This window comes from Lemur catta, chromosome 7 (genome assembly GCF_020740605.2).
Source record: "Lemur catta isolate mLemCat1 chromosome 7, mLemCat1.pri, whole genome shotgun sequence".
In the NCBI taxonomy this organism is placed as follows: Eukaryota; Metazoa; Chordata; class Mammalia; order Primates; family Lemuridae; genus Lemur; species Lemur catta.
This window is the reverse complement of record NC_059134.1, coordinates 92,617,013-92,636,803: the sequence shown is the minus strand read 5'-3', so window position 1 is coordinate 92,636,803 and position 19,791 is coordinate 92,617,013. Positions and strand designations below refer to the sequence as shown.

General features: G+C 54.3%; 1 long non-coding RNA gene across 1 annotated transcript in view; it reads right to left on the bottom strand.

The window, feature by feature from the left end:
• Positions 1-18,601: 18,601 nt before the first annotated feature.
• The window catches only part of LOC123642632, an 11,585-nt gene continuing 10,395 nt past the window's right edge, over positions 18,602-19,791 (bottom strand). Inside the window, exon 2 of the long non-coding RNA XR_006736500.1 lies at positions 18,602-19,252. This is a non-coding gene — a long non-coding RNA (uncharacterized LOC123642632). The remainder of the gene's footprint in view (positions 19,253-19,791) is intronic.

Sequence of the window (19,791 nt, the reverse complement as noted above, 5' to 3'; positions counted from 1 at the left end):
CACCCCCTACCCCGGCTTCCAGGCCATCACAGGGCAGACGAGGCTCAGGTCACTCTCGGTCCAGGCCTGTTGATTAGACACCTGCCTCTCGGGTACCTCCCGCAATGTGTCAGCGATCACACGCAACAGCACCGCCAAGCCCAGCCCTCTGTGGGCTCAAGGCTGAGCTTTGGGCGGATCACCCTGGGGTCCTGCCTCACCCTCCTGCCCTGCCCTGAGGGTTCCGTCTCCTCATCCCCCTCAGTCTGTCCCCTCCTGTCCACCACACAGCCACCACCCCTCTCCTGGCCTCCGTTCTCCGTCTCCTGGCAAGCTTCCCGTCATGCCCCTCCAGGGTCCCTGCCTCCAGGGCGGCCCTCTCGGCGACAAGGAGCTGAGTGCAGACCCTCGGCAGGGAGCTGTTCTGAGGCTGCCGGGGCCGGGAGGTGGGATTGCTCCTCACAGCCACGGTGGCCGCAATCGGAGACAGAGGAGTCAGAGGACGATGGGGTACCCTCAGAGGGCCACCCAGCACAAGCTGCTCCAAGTGACATCAGCTGAGCCACTCCCTGCCCGGCCCAAGCAGCTCCTAAGCACATGTTTGCTCACAGCATGTGGGAAGGGACAAGTGGCAAGAATTTATTAAGCATTTGCAGGACCTGGGGACATGAGGACAGGGAGGCTCAGGGAGGCGGCAAAACTCGGGACATCGGCTGGCAGGCGGTGGAGGTTCGCTTCAGAAGCAGGTTTCTCCAGCTCTCATTCGCTCTGTCATAGCTGAGCAGCTACTTAGCCTGTGCCTCGGTTTCTTCAACTACAAAACCAGGGACGATGATGATAATTTCACCATCGCTAGGCAGTTACGGGGATGAGAGATGGTGTTTGTGTAAGTCAAGAGCACCAAAGCAAGGCGATTACTGAGGGCCCTGGGGCCCTAACCCAGTCTGTGCGTCTCAAAATTCTCACCCGACACTAGGCTTCCTCCCCCAACCAGCACCGCCTTCGCCATCCCCACCCTGTATGCGGACACTACAGAGGAAAATGAGAGTCTGAGGAACTGAGACTGCTGCCTCCCGGGCCCTTGTGGTCTAGGACAGTCATGGCTCGGGGACAAAAACCAGCAGCGGCACCAACCCTAACATTAGCGTGAGGAAGGGCCTTTCCCAGGGTCTGGGGCAGAGCGCACACCATGCCCCTGTCTGGGACTCTCCAGCCCCCAGGCTCAGCCCGGTTTGAGACAATCTATACCTTCCTCTGCCCTTGGCCAGGGAGCTCCAGGGGACATCTGAGGCCCAGGGGCCAGTTTGTAATTTTTACAAACCACAGAGCGAGAAAGGGTGCTGCCTCCTCAGGAAGCTGCATTCCAAGAAACAATCTGCTCTTTGTAGTAATCGTTTTTTTCATGGCTATCTAAAATTCTCCTGGTGCCTACACCATCATTTAACGTGCTGCAACAAGGAAAGTGCTTATGCTAGAGCAGTACGGCAGTGGAGCAGACGCAGGACGGCCCCTTCCTTCTGGCGACTCCTACTTAACAGGCCACCGCTCGGGGCGGGGACCGGCTGGCGTGGAAGCCGCCTGACGGGGCAGTTCTTTCCCACAATCGTCTTTAATATTGTTGTTCCACTGCATTTGGGGCTTCCGCTTGTAAGTTGTGTTTTGGACCTTCCTGGAGCCGTCACAGCCTTCCAGCCTCCTTTGCAAACTCTGAAAGTAACTCTTGGGAAGAAGAGGTAGAAAAGGGGCAGAATTTGGTTTGTAGAGAAGCCACTGAATAAACAAGTGACTAAATACATAAAGTAGCAAGAACTCCTCCACCTCCTGTTTGCACCCTGTGAGCTAGGGGGTGACAGTTGGCTGTGTCCCTAACCAGCCTCCATGGGTGCCCTGCTGCTGGCACAAGGGTCTCCGCGGGCCGACCCTTGCACTTGTGTCACACTGTCGGGGGAACCAGTGAGCATGAAGGGACCCTGCCTGATCGCTTCCAAAGTAAAAATCCTGATGTTAATAAATACTAAAGGAATCTTTAGCTCTGCAAGTCAGGGAGCCTGTCTGAGCCCATCTATAAATGTGGCTGCCAGACCCTGCCCTGACCACTGCCCAGGATCCTGGAGAAGCTGTCAAACAGGGAGATAGATGTGAACGTGCCTTGGGGGTGGTTAAACCGGGATGTTATCAGGAGGGCTTGTTCCTATGCAACTGGCAGACCCGGCTTGCCAGAAATCGCAGTGTTTATGAAATCTGTACCAGTTGAAGGCACGTGGCTACCGATTCTCGATTGTCTCCCTCCGCTGGGGAGGTGTCCTGGCAAAAGCTGCAGGCAATCTGGGCTGAGCAAGATAAACAGAGGCTTTTTTGGGAAGGTTTGAACATCAACCACCACAAATAAACAACAAAAAATGTCATTTGGAACACACTGTGCCATGCACTTTTACATCCAGTATCTTTTCCAATCCTTGCCACAGCCCAATGGGATAGAAACTATGCCTCTTGCAGATGGGGACACTGAGGCACAGTGTGGTTAAGTAACTAAGTGCAGGTCGCACAGCTGGATTAGGATTCCACAACTGTCTGACTCTGGAGGTCTCACCCTCTACCACTAAGCAAATTGCCTCTGTGTTTGGGCAGCAGCCTGGAGGCCCACAGAGAAGAGGACACCAGGGGTTGCTTTTGCTTTTCAGTGAGAACACACCGATCAATGAGGCTGTGGAGGTCAGTACAGCCTCTGTATCAGTTAGCTATTGCTGCATAACAAACCATCCCAAAACTTATTGGTTAAAACAATAACCATTTATCATTGCTCGCAATCCACAGGTTGGCTGGGTGATTCTTCTGTTGTCTGTGCTGAGGGGCAGGCTGAGTAGGTGGCTCTGCTGATCTTGGCTGTGGGCTGGTCTGGGAAGCCCTGGCTCTTCTCCACAGGTCTCTTAACTCCTTCCGGCAAGCCAGCCTGGACACACTCTCCTGACGCAAGCAGAGGAGCGAGAGAGACATGAAACTCACAGGTGCTTTTGCGAGCTCTGCTTGAAGCAAGTTTGCTGCTGTTCTGTTGGCCAAAGCAAGTCACAGGGCCAAGCCAGAGACACTACCCAGGGACAAGGATACACAGAAACATAAAAACTGGGGCCATCGTTACCATCAGCCCTTCTGGAGCCAGAGCCCCTTTGCAGAGAACCTTCCCTATGGGTAACGCTGAACCCCTTCCAAAACCCTCTCCCATTCACTCCACCATTTAATACCCACCACCACCCTGGGAGGTGGACAACGGAGGGGCCTTGCCTCCCTTTTACACATGAGGACACTGAGGCCCAGAGAGGACAACTGACCCACTTGCTGTGATCACACAGCAAGTGCATGGCAGAGTCTGGGCTAAAACCTGGGTCTTCTGGAACCTATATGGGCTCTTTCCAGAACACCGGCCTCCTGATTAATCAAATTCTACAGATTCCTTTTTTCCCCTAATACCTTCAAAGAAGTCCTATCTCCCCCTACACCCACTCCCGAGCTTTCTCAGCCCCCCAACCACATTCTCCCTCCTAGATGCAAGATTTTATGCATGCCTCCACCCTCACCCTCTGCAAGCTCTTCCTCCACTGACAAAGAGCCTTGCCAGAGAGGAGAAGCATGTCACTGAATGGTTAAAATTCCCAGAGTCTCTTATAAATATTTCATGAAAAATATCTGCCGAGATAACCCCAGACTGTTGATGTCGACATTATTGCACCTGCACATTTTAATTGGTCCAAGAGAGCTGGCCCATAATTGGTGCCTGGAAATCAGCACAAACCTGACTTGGTTATAAAACAGAAGATTGGGCTCTCCGGAGAATTTGGCATTTTAACTCTGATGTGGCCAAGGGATGGGAAAGGGTGGATAACAGTTGGGGTGCAGGGGGCAGCCCCACCCAAATGTGAGAAGCCTCCAGAGCCTGCTAATCCAGGCTTGTCACTCTGCTTGGCTCGGGAGGTGGACTGGTGGTGCTCACAGAATGAGCACGTGGCAGGGGTCAGGTTAGCCTAGCAGTTAGGGGCACAGGCTGGAGAGCAGGGCCTCTTAATACTTCCTGCGCCATGCCCTCTGTGACTGGTAGAGGCTGTGGATCCTTTCTCAGAACAATGTTTTTAGATGCATAAGATATGCATAATTACAGAACTAGTCCATTTTTTTCAAAGTTAAAAGTTTTAAAATAGGGATATAGCAATATATGTGCTTCTTTATTAATGCATTAAATGACAATCTCTAACGTCAGGTCTAATAACTACTGTCAAAGTAGTGATGAGTATAAAGATATTCTAAGATCTCTGCCACAACTGTAGCGTGACATGAAAATACCTGTGGTTTCTGTGGCTGACAAAGTCACAGGTGGTGCTAATAGAACGGTGGCATGTTGCCTATGCTAGCACTTGAAGGCAATGCTAAATTTCAGCTAGACGTAAGTGAGCAGAAAGGTATAAGTTTTCTCCACCCAAGTTCATAGATCTCCCCCGCCCCCAGGTTAAGGACCCTGCTGGCCCCACAGCCTGGTAGCTCTGATGTTTACTAGCTGGGTGGCCTTGGCCTCCTTTGGCCCCAGATTCCTCATCTGCAGCATGGGCTTGGGGGCAGGCTGAGCAGGCTTTGAAAACCGCTCTGGTGCTTGCTGTGCCCTGGGTAGGTGACCTGACCTCACTGTGCCTCAGTTTGCTGGCTGGAGAGTGGGGGTCCTGACAGTTCTTTCTGCAAAGGCCGTCCTGGGGCTCGGGTGAGACGGTGAGAGCGGAGGGCCAAGCCCAGGTGTCAGCGTGCATTAGCCCACTGCGGCCCCGAGGCAACCAGCCCTGGGCAGATGTGACGCTCGCGTCTCCCCCACCAGACTTCGAATGCTCCGTGCACACGCATTTCCTGTCCCGTGTGTACCCTCCGTGCTGGACTCTGTGGCTTCCTGCCACTGCCCAGATTGACAGGGACCTGGGACTCTGGAGCACATGGGTCCTCAGACTGGGGCCATTCCGGGACACTTTCAAGTCAGCCTTTGCCAAGCAGCTGGGATGGAGAAGCCAGACACAGGCCCATGTGGTGACTGGCATGTCTCTGCCTTGGCTCGAAATGCCACCTTTAGGATTATAAACAAGTTTTCTGTGCAGAGGTGTCACCTCCCCCCGAGTCCCCATGTCTGCTGAAGAGCCTCATGTGCAGGCACTAGGCCTCTGCAGGCTCTGGAGGGCTCAGAGTCCCCACTTCTCCCCAGCTCTGTCATGGAGGGGCCCAGGACAGTCCACAAGAGTGACAGCCCCTCTCGGTCAGCAAGGCAAGGGCAGGGGCTGACCTCAGACCCGCTGGCCCTCACCAGGCCTCATCTAGACATGCACAGTAGTGTGGTGTCTCCTGTTTTAAAATGACAGGAAATGGTGCCACTTGGCCCCAGCCCATCTTGCCCTCGCCTGGCAGCTTCGGAGTCAGCCAGAGCCACGCGCACGCCCTCCCACCCTGCTGTGCTCACAGGTGCCCCTCTGGAAGGCAGCAACTCCCATCCCCAATCCTGGGGGAGCCCCCTTTCCCAGGGGACCCTTCTTCTTCCTCTGGCACTTGCTATGGGCCCTGGGGGGACTCATCATCTCATTTTGGAGGCATGCAGGGCCCATTGGTGCCAAAGTGAGCAGGGAGATGGGGTCTCTGGGGAGCTGAGGCTGGGGGGGAACCGTGGGGCTGGCGTGGGGGAGGTGGGAACGTTCTTGGGAGCATGTCTGCAGGCCCAGGCTGGGTAACTGGGGGGACAGGGGGGATGGATGGCAGGGAGTCGGATGTATCCCCCAACCCCCACCCCGGGCCTCTGCAGGCTCCTCTCTGCCCCCGCCCCCCAGGAAGGAGGGCGGGGAAGCACGTGCAGGCACCGTGCCTTGCTCCATGGACACAGCTACGTCCCAGTGACTCTCTGAGGTGGGGGTGCGGGTGCTGTTTGAGCCCCATTTTACAAACAGGAAATGAGGCTCAGAGAAGTGATTTGCTTAAGGTCACAGAGCTGGCAAGTGGCAGCAATCAGAATTCACACCCCGGCCCACTACCGCTGAGGCCTCCGTGAACCATGGCATTCCCCCCCACAGCCGACGCTCAGAAGCCACCTGCCGGTCACTGAGAGGTGACTCTGTGCCAGGACTGCCCAGGGCTCCACACACAGCCACCCCCTTCGATCCCCACGGTTCCTCTACCCCATAGAAGTGGACACGGAGGCTCGTGAGGCTGTGCCACAGGTCCAACGTCACACAGCTAGTAAGGAGTGGAATTTAACCTGGATTTGTCCATCTCCAAAGACAGTGATCTTAGCTGGACTCAAGTCAACAAATACTAATTGAATACCTACTACGTGCCCAGCCTTGACCTTGGTGCTGGGGCCAGAGCAGTGAGCAGAACCAAGACCCCACCCTCCCAGAGCTTCCCTTCTAGCGGGGGATGGAGGTGGGGACAGACAAAAACAAGTGGCAAAACAGAAATCACCTAGTGTTTCAGAGGGTGCAAAGTGCTAGGAAAAAAAGCCAAAGGTGACATTTTGGCAAAGGTGGGGGAGGGAAGGAGCCAGGTGAACGGCAGCGCCTGCCACATCATAGGTGCTTAATGAGTATTTGCGGAAAGAATGAACTAATAACGGCATGTACCTGGCAGGTAGTCACAGGACGCTGGCCATGAATAGCGCAGTCACCACCTATCAGACCTAACACGTGCCTGGGCTCTTCTTGGCATTTTGCGTACTTCACTCATGTTCTTTACTTGTTCTGCGTGGTGCGTGTGGATGCGACACTCAGCGCCCAGTGACTGTTTGTGCACTTAAAGATGAAGGGATGCAGGACAGAATGGAGTGCCTGGAGCTGTGTCTGGCAGGAAGCAATCTCTCAGTTTAGCTCTTTCCCCAAGACGGCTCAGTCCTGCTCCCTCCGAGACTTCTGATGTTCCTGTAAGGGAGAAAACTGCCGACCCCAGCGACGTGTGCCGGACAGGCCAGACAGTCTGGGATGTGGGTTGTGGCTTTGTGGTTGGGAGCTAATCAAGGGGCTGGGACTCTAGCTCTAAAAGGCAAACCCGGGACCCAGGTTCCTCTCAAGCCTGCTCAGGGCATTTCGGCTCAGCCTGGAGCGCTGTCTGCTGAGCCCAGCAGAGACGGTGTTTTGGGGGTTAATACTCAGGGAGATTTGGAGAAATGGGGGCAGCTGGAACATTATCTGTAGACTCGGCTTGCTGGGGAAATCCTGACGGTGCTGTAAAAGTAAACGGTGCTTTCCTATAATTAGATACATATTTATTTTAAAAGGTTATAATTTCCTACTGGTTTGCTGCTTGATAAATACAGAGTTTATTATTTTTTTCCCTCACTGCAGCTCAAGAAAAACAAATCCAGGTTTGGACATGAATAGGGATGTCATGAGAATTCCAGGCAACAGCCTTCTTCCAAATCCCACCAAATGCAAGAGCAAGATGGGCTGGCGCTGGGGTGAGTTTTGGGTGTACAAGATTTGGGGGGGCAGGCAGGCAGAAGAGTGAGAAGAGAGGGCTTTCCAAGGACTGATTATAGCTGAAATGACACAATACTGCCCTGCAATTCCCTCCTCCACGTTTGTGCTCCTGCATCACCCTCTTCCTCAGGTGCCCTTACTTTTCCATAGCTGCACATCTAAATCCTGTCTATTGATGTATGGCTGAAAGGCCACCTCCTCCAGGAAGCCGCAATGGATTCCCCTCCTTGGCAAGAGCTCTCCTTATTCTGAATTCCCATCACCCATCCCCAGTGCCTCTAAGGCAGTTACCATGGTGCATTGTGATTACTTGGCATTGCAGGTTGAACTGTGCTCCCCCCACCAAAAAAAGATACCTGTGAATGTGACCTTATTTGGAAATTGGGTCTTTTCAGTTGTAATTAGTTAAGATGAGGTCATACTCCATTAGGGTGGGTAATCGAGTGGGTAATGACTGGTATCTTTATGAGAAGAGACACAGAGACAGACACACAGGGGAGAAGGCCACATGATGACAGAGGCAGGGACTGTACTGGTGCCAAGGAACAGCAAGATTAACAGCCACCACCAGAGGCCAGGCAGAGGCCAGGAAGGATTCCGTCTGGACCCTCGGAGGAGCGTGGCCCTGCTGATGTCTTGATCTCAGACTTGCAGCCTCCAGACTGAGAGAGAATGCATTTCTGCTGTTCCAAGCCGCTCAGGTCATGGTCCTTTCTTACAGCAGCCCTAGGAAATGAGTACACTGAGAACAGGCCTCTCTCCCTCCTGGAGATAGTTCACTGCGATAACAGTGGCTGGCATAGCAGAGGTACCGATTCATTCATTGATGAGTGAACAGTTGGATGGAGAGTCAGTCCCTGGAAAGGAAGATCCACATGTGGCTGGTCTTGGGCCCCCAAATTGCCTACTAAGGACCAAGGCACTGTCCTAGTTCGTGTCCCTATGGCCTCCAGCCTGGATCCCTGCAGTAGACTCCCAGCGGGTCCCCTCCCTCCACTCTTATCTCCCAGCCACTTCCTCAAGCTTCGATGAACTCTTAGGTCATTCCAAACCCGCTGGGATTTCCGATCTTTGAGTGCCCTTGGCCTGCAGTGCCCCAGGCAGACTCCCACCCATCCTCAAGCCTGAACTCCAGTGTCACTTCTCGCCAGCTTCCCTGAGCCGCCAACCATCCCTCATCCCAGCAGTATCACCTGTTCCCTTCTCCGCTCCCCTGGCTCTTGCTGCGCAGACAGACTGTCTCCAGGACAGCTCCTGTCACCCTGGATTGGTCGTTTACTTGCCTGTCTGTCCTGCTGGCCTGTCAGTGTCTTGAGGCGAAAGACCCCTCAGTTCTCATCTGTGTCCCAGTGCCTGCCAACAGGGGAGGGACAGGAGGGTGCCTGAGGAATGAACGAGGATGAGAGTGGGTGCTTGGAAGTCAGGCTGAGTGGGGAGGAGGGACGATCCAGCCTCGCCTTAGGGAGCTTGTTGGGTGATTTTCACATCTGCCCGACTCCCTCCCAGGGCCAGGGGCCCACATGGCTAGGAGGCCCGTGGGGAGACTCGGCAGGCAGAGCCTGAAGGGGCTTTAAAGTGACTTCCCGGCCTGCCCTTCTCAGATGGGGGACGAGGGACCCAGGATCAGAGGAAAGGAAGAGGCTTGTCCCAGGTCACACAACCCACACAGAGACATGCTCTGCCCAAAGCCCCAAGCTTTGACTGGTGCCTCGGGTCTGTTTATTAAATATGGCTCTTCCATGGCAGGGGCTAGAACTGGGGGATTTGCTGGGAGAGAAGGAGGGAGAAAGATCTAAGTTCCTCAAGAAGAGAGGAGGACTTAGACTCACGGCGCCCTTACTATGCGCTGGCTCCGGGCGTCTCAGCACAGCCCTAGGACGTAGGTGCTAATCTCAGACGAAGAAACTGAGGATCAGTTGCCCCAAGACCCACAGGCAGAGCTGAGATTGGAACCTAAGCCCACCTGCCCAGAGGACACAAGGTTTCTCCTACACTGTGGTGGCTCCTCCCATAAAGGGCACCCAAATCTGGGTCGGGTCTTGAAAGCAGAGGTGGCTGGTCCCAAAGGGCATCAAACCCAATGCTTTCTCAGATACCTGGAGGACACCAGGTTTTGTAAAGTGGAGGACAAAGCTCTGGAGTCCCCAGGCCCTTGAAGAAGCCCCTCTCCAGGTGGGGCAGCGACGGCGAGAGAGAGGACAGGATGCAGCCTGGGGCTCAGACCTGGGGGATGCCGTCCGCAGTGCGATGGGGCCAATGCAGCCTTTGGCCACATTAATGGGGGTGGAATGTCCAAAAGGAAGAAGGTGATTACTCGGCTAGGCCTTGCAGGGGGCAAACAAGAGTCTGAGCAGGGTCCACCGCTAGGACCTCACGCTGAGAGAGACGCTGCCTGGCAAGAGCGCTGGGGATTTTTATCCCAGAGAAGACATAGCAGGAAATGAAAACTGTCATCAGTACCTCGAGGGCTCTCCAGTGAATGAGCAATTAGACAGATTCCTTCTGGTTCTGAGAGCTGGAGCAAGGACCAGCAGCTGGAAGGAACAGCGAGACAGGCTTCACGTCTCTCCTCTCGAAACACAAGGGCTGCCTCGGAGGAGGACGGCCTCCACCCCGGCAGTCATTCAAGGCGGGTGCAAAGGCGGTTCAGCATGAAGTTATTATGGTCGGACTAGGTGCTCACCTCTGAGCAAGACAGAATGTCTGGCCCCAGGAGATGCTCACAGCTCCGCCCTCTTTCTGAATTTTTCTATGGTAATACATTAATTCCTTGCTAAAAATTCAGATGCCCTGATCTTTCTTCTGAATCAGGAATTTCCCCTGGTAGTGGGATCTGGGAGTTGGCATTTTAAGGTGATTCTGCCATGCAGCCGGGTTTGAAAATCACTGTCTCGGAGGTCACGGGGGCAGCAACTCCCCTCTTGGGCCCCACAACCTCCACTGTGGGGACACTTGCTGTCCCACCCCATCAACTGCACCTGCCCATTCAGGCTCCTAAACAGACCTCAGGTCCACCACTTAGTCCACGCCATCGTCCCTCACATCAATGAGGGCCACCACCTCCTAGCTGGCCTTCCTGCTTCACCTCTAGCCTCTCAACCGTTCATTCTTCACTCAGCAGCCAGAGTGAAAATCCTGTTGGGTTTCTTCTCCCTAAAAAACCTTCCCACGGTTCCCTGTCCCCTGCAGGCTAAAACGCACACTGCCCAGCAGCACTTGTTAGGTCCCCTGTGATCTGACAGCCACCTGCTTGCCCAGTCCCACCTCCACGCCAGCCCTCTGAGCTCCCTGGGGCTCCCTCCCTGAGGACGCTCCCCCACGCCTCCCTGGCTTGCACGTGCTGTCTTGAATTGCCCCTTTTCCCCAACCCCCTGCTGTTTCATGAAACTCAGCTTTTGAGATGTAAGCTGAGCATCACCACCTCTGGGAAGTCTTCCTGGATTTGCCCCTGCCACACCTGCAGGCAGATGGCCCAGCCACTCAGCATCTCCCTCCACTGTGTGCTTTAATTACATGTTGACTTGTCCGTCTCTGCCACACTGTTGAGCACACAGGAGCCCTCGAAATAAGAACAGGGATTAGGTCCTTCCTGCCGCCAGTGACTCGCCCTGGGCCTGCCCCGTGATTAGAGCTCGATGAGCGTCTCTGGAACGAAGGCGGCCACCCAGCAACCGTGACGCCGGGTGGAAGGTGATGAGAGGCAAGATCATAATGAGAGAAGCAAGGGACAGAGAGGAATTGGGTCTAAGTCTTTCTGGAAGCGGTGGCCTGGGAGAGGGGTGGTGGGGCACCAGCAAGGTTTCCATAAGCAGAGACGGGCGGTCAGGAGGCAGCGTGGGAGCATAAATACACTGTAGGTAGATGCAGGTCAGAAGCAGCCCCGAGACTCAGCTCAGTATCCAGTGCCCTGGGGACCCTGACCTTGCCCTTCCAGCCGTGACAGTAAGAAATCCGGGTTTCCAGAGGAGATTGCCTTTCCTTTAGGTCACTGGAAGAAGAAATAAATCTGAATTTTTAAATACCTTGGCCAGATTCTCCACTGTTCTGATTCACTTGCCTTTATTTGCCCTGAAGCTTGGCCCCACTCAGTGACCCTGGCTCCCTGTCCACTCCCTGGTTTAGCTTCTATGGGCCCAAGGCTGCAAGGAGCTGGGAGGAAACCGGAGCCTGGGGGTGGGGTCGGGGCTCAGGAAGGCCCAGCGGCTAAGCCCTTCCTGCTGCTTCTTGAGACCCTGTGTTCTATGCGGAGAACCGGGAGAAGACAAGTTTGTGTGCTAAGAAGAGCATTTGGATGCGTTGACAAGGTCTCTATGGTAACCAGGAGCTTGAACAAGTGTCGCCAGAAACCCACAAACAAGAAGGCTTCTTTTCCCCCACACGGGTCAGTTGTACCCAGGAAGCTGGCCCGTGGGCAGGGGGTTTAGCCACGCACGTTTGCAACCACAAGCCACACAACCAGGCGCTCCGGCGCTATCCGGCGTTGGGAGCTTAGCTGAGCGCAGGCTCACCTGGTGCTCGGAAGTACACCTGGTGCCCATGAGCACGGAATCAGGAGATGTGCCTCGGTAGGCAATTCAGGCTTGCTTTTGATTAAGGAACAAAAAATAAAAATAAAAACCAACAACAAAACAGAGAAGAAAATGACTCAAGGTGGAACAATCAAGTTGGGTTAACTTTCGGCGTCTGGGAAACTACAGCCCACTGCTTCTGGAAGCCACCCTTGGGGGCAAGAAGGGGTGGATGAGGACGGCAGGGAGAAGAGAGGGAGGGTGGTTGGCCGTTTGGGAGCACCTGTGTGCTAAGCTCTGGATTCTGCCTGAACGGAGGGGCCGAAGAGCGCAGTGGTGAAGGGTTGGGTGTGAGAGCCAGTCTACCTGGTTCAAACTCTGCACCGTCCTCTCCAGTTCTGTCCCTGGGCTTTGCTTGACTACTCTGGGCCTCCATGTCCTTAGCAGTAAAATGAGTCCTTACGAAGATTAAATGAGCAAATACATATAAAGAGTTTAGAACCCAACCTGGCACGCAGGAAATGTTCATTAAGTGCTAGCTATTGTTATTATAGTAACTTGTTTGATCTTCACAATAACCTATGAGGTGTGTAATTTTATTCTCATCAGTTTTCAGGTAAGGAAGCAGGCGCAGAGGGAGAGGAGAGAGAGGTTCCCTGCCCAGGGCACACAGCTGGGCAGGGAGCGGACTCAACTCCAAGTCCACAGACCTCACACCTTGATGCCTCTGACTCCGGGTGATAACAGGACTTCCTGGCTCTTGGGGTCTCAGTCCTATGATGGAGGCTCCACCCACTCCCAACACCCCCCTCCACACACACACGGTGGGCTCGTGGAGAGGGTGGGCCCCCCGTGCTGAGCGCCTCACTCCACCTTCTCACAGACGTAGGTGAAGACAGCGTCCTGTGGACCTTCCTCCCCTTGGCCTCCGGGGCCCCTTCTCGTCCCAGAGGACAGAGCAGTGGGCTAGGAATCAGCAGATGTGGCTCCAGCTCTGCCACTCCCCCGATATGTGACCTTGCGCAAGTCACTCTCCCCATCTCGAAAATGAAGGGGTTGGGTTTAGCCGTCCTGAGCTCTCTGAGACTCTGACTTTACAATTCCGAGGATCAGAGCATCCCATCGCACATACCAAGATGAAAAACTGAGTGTTTCCGCCAGTTGACCCCAGTGACAAAAGATAACCCATGCTCTCAGTGCCCCTGGGAGGTATACCCACTTAGCACACATCACAAATTCAACGGGCTTTCAGAAAAGCTGTGGAGGGGCGTGGGGGAGAGAACCACCGTTGCCTTTGCACCCCACAGGCCCTATGGCTGCATTTCCACACACAGGGACTCCTTACAGCAGCCCAACCGCACGGGAACGCTCGCGATGCCATTTACAGAGGAGGCAACTAACCGCGACGCAGAGGAGTCGAGTTTTAATCTCAGAGACAACCTTTCAACCCAGGTATTTCTGACTTCAAATCTATGCTCCTTGTAAGATTACAAGCAAAAGTGTTCATTCCCTTTTTTAAAAGCAACCTGCTTTTCAGGGGCCATCCTTCCACAATCCCCACTTCACGGGCAAAGTGGGAACCACGATCTGGTTGGTATTTTACAGCTCCAAATCCCAGCTGTGCTGGAAGAACAGTCTAATCAAGTCCTGGAAAGTTTGTATCTAAACCTCTAGCAATCCACGGCCAGGAGATTTCTTCTGAAGTCAGCCAAGTTGGAGCCTGGCGGGCTGAGAGGTCATTTCACTGGTGGCTCAGAACCCCCTCCCCATGTGTGTCCCACCTCCCACTGTCCTCTTGTCCTATCTGGGTTTCCTGTTGGCAGTTTACCAGATATCTAAGTACCAATGGGTCCACGTGCGTCCGGTCTGTCCCCTGTGCAGCCAGAAGAGCCACAGCCCCTTCCTGACTTTCCTTAGGAAGCAAAGCACCCACTGTCTTCTGGGTGGAGCTTTGAATGGGGCTCCCCTCGGTCCAAGCCAGACTCCCTGCCCTTTGTTAACCATGGGATCCTGCCTCCCCAACTCTGGGCTTCAGCTTTATATTGGAAACATGGGGATGCTATTTCGTCTAAGAGTTACGTGCAGACTACATGAGCACAGTGCTTTCAGATCCAGGTTTCATGGAAGCACCCAAGGGACTGCTGGGAGGTGGGGAGGACACGGAATGGTGAGGGCCGGGCCCTCGGCGCCCCGTCCTGTTCCACCAGGGCAGCTGCTCTGTGCCTGTGTTATGTGTCTGTGTCGGTTTGGGCCCGTGCCTTTGGATGGAGGAAAGGGTTTTGCAGCTGAAAGAAAATTTAAAAATCACTGCTCCACTTGTTGTGGAAGTGCTGGGTGCCCAGCGGGCACTTAATAAATGTTAGCACTTTCCTCTTTCCTTCTTCTTGCCCCCATCGTTCTCCCCCCAGCCCCTGGATTCCTTATTAGACGGCCCAGCTAGAGCCCAAACCCAGACGAATAGCAAGATGGCAGCAGGCAGAGCGTGGAGCGCTTTCCAAATACCAAGTGAATTGCTGCAGGTGTGGCGTCCACCGTGGGGGCTGGGGGTTAAGAGGGCTGTGACCCAAATACAACAGCTACAGGCTCAACTGCAGCCCCACACTGAGGGGGACAGTAGGGCCCCTGCCTGCCACAGCAGAAAACAAGGCTCCCCAGAAACCTGGGTGTGGAACCCTGCCCCACCAGCCACTCACAACAGGCTTTCCTCCCCCTCCTCCTCCTCTCCTGAAGGGGCGCACCCAAAGGAAAACGGCTTTGAAACTGTATGAAGGGGCACAGGAGGGAGTGGGCTGGGCTGGCTGCTTTCTGCAAACAAGCAGAGCCTGCTGGAGAGTGAGGGTGCCAAGGAGCAGAGCTGCCATCAAGCCTGCCCGGGTTTCAGACACCGGAAACAGACCTGCCCAGAGAGCAGCCCGGCAGCTGGACCCACAGCGCCACCTTCAGGCACAATTCCGCCTTGCAGCTCCCTTCCAAAGACCACCTCCGGGCCAGATAATGCACTAGGTAAGCTAGGGGTGGGCGCCAGAGAAAACCCACTGAACACGCCAGGTGTCGTGTGGTTGATGCGCTCAGGCAAATGAGCTTGGAGTTCAGACAAAGGTCGTTGATAACATGTGTATTGCAGCCAGGGTGACAGGGCTGTGCTCCAGGCAGAAAGCTGGCAAAGCTGAGAACCAATCCCACACCTTGGATATGGGGAAACTGAGGCTGAGACCTGTACACAGTTACATGGTGAGTTGGAGGCCGAGCTGGAACATGAAGCAGTCTGTGCCTCTCCACTTGGATGGCTGTTCACCCGTTACTTTCACAATCGCTTTGCTGTGTGAGACACAGCCACCATGGGCCTGCAACTCACACCAGAACCTTTTCAGTCAGAAATGTCAGGACGTGGGGCTGAGTCTAGAGGTTGCAGCTGCAGATAAGCATCAGGGCCTGAGGACAGGCCTCTGCTCTCACTGTGGGCGGGAGGGGATTTAGTTCACGGGACTGACCTGCCCTCCCCCCGCCCACAGGCACCGTCTCTATCCAGCAAATGATTCACCCTTTATGACCCACTCACAAATCGCTGTCTTGTGAGGCCCTCTCTCACCCCTCTCCCTGCCAGTGGAGTCCATCATTTCTGCCTCGTGCCACCACGGTACCTACTCGAGACATCGATCATTGGATGGGTCCCCCTTAATTATGATGATTTATGTGTCTATTTGTTTAAATAGAGAGTTCTGGCCAGGAGCCAGACCTTATTCTTCCCTGTGTCTCCAAAGCTCAGCACAGAGCCAGACAGAGCACGTAGTTGCTCAGAAAATTATAGATGAATAGATGGGTGGATGGATGGATGGACAAATGGGTAGATGGATGGCTGGGTGGATGGATGAATGAATGGGTAGATGGATGGGTGGGTGGATGGATGAATGGATGGGTGGATGGGTAGGCAGATGGATGGATGGGTGGATGGATGAATGGCAAATGAGGTAAGTCCACGGGGTGGAGAATCACTCCTTCTATCCTAGAACAGGGATGGCATCTGTTTGTAAGGAGGCATACATCTAAGAGCATCTGTTTCCCAACCAAAGCCAAAATGCATAACTGAGGCTGTGCATGCTGGGAACCCGACGGAAATCTGACAGTAGTTCTCAAGGTGTAGTTCTCTGAATGCCTGCACCAGAATCGCCTGAAGAGTGTTAAAATGCAGTTTCCTGGGCCCTCCCTCAGAGATTCTGATTAAGTGAGTCTGGGGTGGGACCTGGGAAAGGAATGTTTAAATTGGCACTGCCCAAGCGACTCTGCTCTATGAGTAAGTCTGACAATACTCATTAGCATAATATACAAGGACACGCCAGAAACTGCCTTTGCTGACCGGCCCATCCAGAGAGCTTTGAGGAACTGACCCAAAGTCTCACAGACATTAAGTGGCAGAAAGTGTCTGTAGAGTCCTCAAGCATCTGGAAGCCCAGGGGGAGGGAGGGCTTCTAAATGCCCCACCCACCCACAGACCCCTGGCTCCAGCCTGCGAGGGCTGGCCCACTCCCTGGGAAGATGGCCCTGCCCTGCCCACAAGCCGCAGTGAGAACGGCCCTGCCTGCACCCTCCCCAGCAGCGCCCGGAGCAGCGGGCCCCACTCCCTGTTTACCACGGCAGAGAAGCCAGCAGCTGTTTTCAGTGTCTGTTTCTACCTAAACACAGCTCTCACTCCCAAACACGGGCTCTGCCAGCAAGTGTTAGCAGACCTGGAACACGAGCCCCAGTTGGGTTCAGGCTGGAAAGGGCTCAAGGATGATGACAGGACCAGAGGATGGTTCTGGACCAGGGAACGGCCAAACATCTTGGCAAACACGAGTGGGCAAGCAGCCCTCCCAGGCCAGCTGGTGAGCTCTGGCAGGGGTAGGGGGAAGAAGAAAGGGCCCGTTGGAAGGCAAAAGAAAACATGCAGTGTCCCCCAAACCCCTGCTTGTCCCTGTGGTCCAATAACCTCAGCTCTAGCCACTCTAGATCTCTTGTTGAGTACCTACTTTGCTCCAGGCTCCTGTATTTGGTGCCTTACTGTTTGGGGTAAGCTTCACAATAGCCTTAGGAGGCAGGTAATATCACAACGCTCATCTCACATACAAGGAAACTGAGGTCCAGGAAGGCAAAGGGACTTGCCTAAGCCCTGAGCTGAGCAGACCAGATGCAGAGGCAGAACTTGAATCCGGGTCCTCTGCTTTCCCAGGCTCCCCTGTGCCAGCCGTGCAGCACGTGCCAGGCTGCCTGGCCTCCCTGCCTCTGTCCATGGTGCTCCCTCCCCAATCCCCTGCCCCTGGGTGTCACGAACACAGTCCCTCTGGCTCTTCAGACCCAGGTCACAGGCAACTTCTTCCCTAATGCCCTCCTGGCCTCCATCTCCCATCTGGATGTAGGAGTTGGTTGCTGTGTCCCGTTTTCATCTGCCTGAGTTGCCGATGTCCAGACAGCCCCATAAATCTCAGTCTCCAGCCCCCACGCCCGCCGCCACCACCACCCAAGCCCTGCCCGCCGCACCCTTGGTCCCTGCCTGGCTCAGAGTCCTCTCCTCAGTGCGCTCTCAGCCAGTCCCTCTGGTGGACCACTCGGGTCCCGGGCCCACATGCAGCCTCAGAACTAAATAAACCTCCATAATGGCCCTTAGTCATTACAAGAGTGGAATGGCCTATTGGTCTAATGGAAGGACACTGAATTCCAAGCTCCAAGGCCTGGCTTTGAGACTTGGTTCTGGAGCTCATTCACTGTGTGACCTTGGCCAAGTCACCAAGCCTGTCAGGAGGTCAGGTTCCACCTGTGGGATGGTGGGTGGATGGAATAGACGATCTCTGTGTCCCAGGCTCTGTTAGGCACGTACTGTGCACTGAGTGGGGCATCCTGTCAGGCGCTGGAGTCTGTATCAAGGGTCTGACCCACTGAGCCCTACAGGGACTGTGGGTACCTGCCTGGGGGACACAGAGGCAGACCCAGCTCGAGCAGGGTTGTCATGCCAGCAGGGAGACGAGTTTGGCCGGGTCAGCTGAAGGGCCTTGAACGCTGGGAAAGGAACACGTAACTGCTTCGATACACAGCAGGGGCTGGCCATTGCTCCCTTGGTGAGGAAGGACAGGCAAGTGGGGACCAGGGACCACTCATCTGGCACTGATTGGAGGTGACGGAGAGAGAGCCTAGCCCCCACCTGACGTAGGAAGCCTGGTTGTCGTGAGCCCAGGGTCTGGGCCAGCATGGGTAGCAGTGGGATGGAAGGGGGAGAAATTCTGGAGACATCTCAAGGGAAGAATCGAGGATGTGGTGACGCCAGCATGTGGCAGGGAGGAAAGGGAAGCAGAGACGGCTCAGAGGCTTGCCCCTGGGTGGGTGGGTTCCCGAGGGAGGCGGATCAAGGGATGGAGCACCTGTGATCCCAGTGATAACGGGAGAGGGCTGAGGGGGAAGGGACAGGGAAAGACCTGGGTGCTCATCTCCACTCTGAGCCTGTTTTGTCACCAGTAGAAAAGGGGACAGAATCCTGCCTGCCTGATAGGTATGCCGTGGGGCTCTCATGCACTGAGGTACGTGCCCCGCCTGCACATGGCCAGCCTCATAAACACTGGCTATTATAATGGCTATGTGCTCACAATCCATTTTTATTTCACAATATAATAATAATAGCTACCATTTATTGATCACCTGCCATGTGCCAGGCACTGTCATAAGTAATTTGTGTATACTCCTGATCCGATTTCTTCCTCAAAGGAATTCTACAAGAACCCCTGCATTTTGTGATGGTAACACTGAAGATCAGAGAAATCGGGCCGCTTTCCTGTGGTCTCACAGCTGCTGGGCAGCAGTCACCTCCAAAAAGCCTTTAAGAAGCACCTAACAGGTTCGGGCACTGGCTGGAACACAGGGGTGTAGAATCTGGCTTGGCTCTTCAAGGTACCTCACTGCAGCTACAGGTCTCTTTGAGATATTCTGGAATTTCATTCTCTGCTGTGAATGCTGATAGGCAGGGGACAAATATCTCCTGGTTTGACTCTCCGAGAGCTGGGCACGGGGGAAGGATGTCAAGCCCTGAGACCATTGTTTGTGACGAGCCACTGCGCTGCCTGCCCGCCAGCCTTTTATCCAACTGGGCCGGGTGCTATTATTCAGCTCTGAGCCATCACCAGGAGCTGCAAAGCAGTTAATTACAGAAGTATAATCCCTTTCTTCACGAGAAGCTGATCTTCTAGGGTTGCGAGAAGATAAGATTTATGCCTCTTTCAATTCCTTTCTTCTCTCATCAACATAGATTCATATTTCAGTTTCCTGCATTGGAAACAAAAAGGAAACCCGCTCAGCCCACTGCTGCCTGAGAGAGATAAATTAGGCTACACAAAGAACCAGTCCTATAAACTCAATCTCCTTCCCTTCCTTTCATGTTTGTGATTATAAACACAGTCAAGGGCAGTTGAAATATATCCCTCTGCCTGTCTGCCTGCCTCGTCCTACTCAAAGAGAGGAGACAAGCGCAGTGACAACGATCCGTGCGGTACCAGGGAGAGAGGAACACGGCCCTCCACGATCCCATGCCAGCCTGGTGAGCAGATCAGGTAGAAAGACCTTTGTCTCCAGCCATTCTCTGGTCACAAAATTGTTTCAAGAGGCCACAGAGAGAAGCCAGACACCATGCCACTGCAAACGCTTTCATTTTCTTGATGGCAACGTGTGCAATGCTATTTGCTCAGACGAAAGGGCTTTGCAATTTGGCGGGCTGTGTGGCCCCACTGTGCCAGGGCCCCGGGCCAGACTCAGAAGTGTGTGGACAGAGGTCGCCAGCAGATCAGACCACAGAACAAGGCCAGTTT